The sequence below is a fragment of the Cibotium barometz genome, chromosome 36, assembly GCF_041138505.1.
Source record: "Cibotium barometz isolate CiBa-2024 chromosome 36, ASM4113850v1, whole genome shotgun sequence".
In the NCBI taxonomy this organism is placed as follows: Eukaryota; Viridiplantae; Streptophyta; class Polypodiopsida; order Cyatheales; family Cibotiaceae; genus Cibotium; species Cibotium barometz.
The window spans coordinates 40,452,996-40,455,628 of NC_141081.1; positions in this window are offsets into that span (position 1 = coordinate 40,452,996).

Consider the following 2,633-nt stretch of genomic DNA (forward strand, 5'->3'; position numbering starts at 1 on the left):
CGAAAGTGTTGCTGACCCCAGGGTATTACCCTAGTTATGTTTTGATAGGTCCGCCATTTGGTCTGCGCTACAGAAGTTCCTAGGTGAGGAAAAAGTGAGCGCTCATACTGTTCTATAAAGTCTTTCTTCAAAGACTCTCTTGCGTCTTGAAGGTGAGAAATCATCAGGGATAAAACTAATTCCTGTTGCCAAGCCATGAAGGAGATTAAGAAAGAAAGGAGATTGATGGGAGTAAGATTACTGTGAGCGACAAGTAAAAGTTACGACTTATATAAAGGAAGGAGCTAGCGTAACCTAGAAGCCAACGGTAACTTGCCACTGAAGTTTTACCGTCTTTCCATGATTTGGGTTTGGCACATTTTTCTATAGAAGGCATTAAGAATTTTGAGATGAGGAGATAAAAGAAACTTGTAGGCTAAGTCACCTACTTTCATTGAATTCAGATATAAGGATCACAATATCTGGGGGATAACTTCTTATACACCCCAAGAGATAAAGAACTTCTTTTGGGCCGTACTCGAATGAAAACCAAAATTGTGGTATCCAAAACACCGATTCTCACTTCTAAACTCATTGTTCTAAATCCTTAAAACAGGTGGGACTCCTGAGAGTATTCTAGGGAAAGGGTCTTCCTTTTTTAAACAGAAATTTTCTTTTATTTTAGAGAGGGATTAATTATAAGATCAAAAAAGAAGATTCTTACTCCAGTATACCTCGAAGGTTGGGGAGGAATCTTACATTCTATCCCACTTAAAAAGTGCGAGATGTCCTCATCTCGCAAGGTAGAGGACAGCTCTTTTTCTTAAGATCCAATTTTATTCTGGGTTCCTTATATTCTGGTCAACCCAACAGAACACTGGGATAAATATCCCTTATATAGAACTCATCATTAAATAACAATTCATTCAGATCATATCATTCATATCTTTAACATGATAAAGGTCCATTAGACCGAAAAGTTTCCTTCGGAACATTCCTTCCCACGGAAATTTCAGTCAAGCAAGTTCTCAATTTGACATCCCTTAACTTGATCTACCGATTGCTACTGTTAATACTTGATCTACCGATCAAGTATTAACAGTAGCAATCTGACAGCACAACCCACTAATCTCATAGTGATTTGCTGAATTCATTATCATCATTCTAGTTATGAATATCATCACAGGGACTCGTCCCATTCCCCCTCATCATTATATTTCAACTAATTTTTTAAAAATCAACATTTTTCAATCAGCATTTTCAATCAGAATCCAAATCAATTCATCAATTCTCAAACAGAATTAAAAATCATATCAATCACATTCGAAATCATCATCTGGATAGCATTAACGCTTATAATTTCAAGTCTTAGATTAACTCGTATATACTATCAGTAAAGAGCTGCAGTATACTCTCGGTATATACGGGTAGTCATGGCCCTTGGAATTATAAGGTAAATACTATCATGTCTAGGCCTCAAGCAAGTCGTCAGGGATTCTATATAATTGCGGTACTTCCATCTGAAGACCCAATTACCAAATAACGAGTTTCAGTTTGAATATCAAATTGTATGAATTATCTCACACAATTATAACCTTTTTGTGTTTCTTGATAAATTTTTGATATATTTGTCTTCTCAGTTGATCTTTATTAACCAAATGCTCTGATACCAACTGTAAGATCCCTGTTCCCACCGAGCAATGGATTCGGGGTACTGACAGCGGAAGTAGCGCTTCTCGCGCAGGACAGGGGTCCCACACTCGGGGCCTCGCCCACGGATATCCGGATAAGAGACTAATCCGTCGGTTGTTCCAAAACCGAACCCGAAAAAACTTCCTTAACCGGAAAGCACGGGCGATTCCACCAGGATAACTTTTTACTCTAACGTAGTCAAGATCATTTCTGATCGAGATGATCCAATTACATCTATAAGATACTTAGTCAGTTCAAGGAAGAAACTTGCACTTGGATCATTGGGATCAACGCTTTTTTTCCCATTCAAGAGGCACAGCCGTTGATTCCTATCCATAGAACAGTTACTGTCCGGGATTTATTTTTTTTTCTATCATAAAAAACAAAAATTTGAGTCTCGATTTACAGATCCATCAGTCCAGCCTAACCCCATCCAATCCCATGGATTAGCCAACCGCCCAACCACTGTAGTGATGGGATCCAATTAAAAATTTGGTTAGGTTTTGTCCCGGGTACCAAGGAAAAGAGTTCCAAGGCCCCCTAGCCGGATGTTCATGCAAAATAAAACTAGTCACACCACTCACACACCCAATATGAAATTGCCCTTTTTCAACGAGATTCAACCAGTTTAAAACAACCCTTTAATAAAACCATAGTATCATTGATCACCATCTTCCAATTTATCCAATTGATTCTTAATTTTCCATCATTCCTTCATCAGAGTATCTATGGCATCATTGGCAACTAGAACGCTCAGGAGCCGTTTCGATAGTTCCTAGCCCATAATACTTGGCAATATAATCACTTAACAAGATGGACTCTCGTTGAAGATCAGCAAGATCAACCAACAGATCCATATAAGGAGCCATGGACTCATCCATTGAAGACCAGCAAGGTCAATCAACCAGATCCATGCTCGATTTCAAAAAATAACTCCAACTCTGTTCCAATATCTTCCTCGA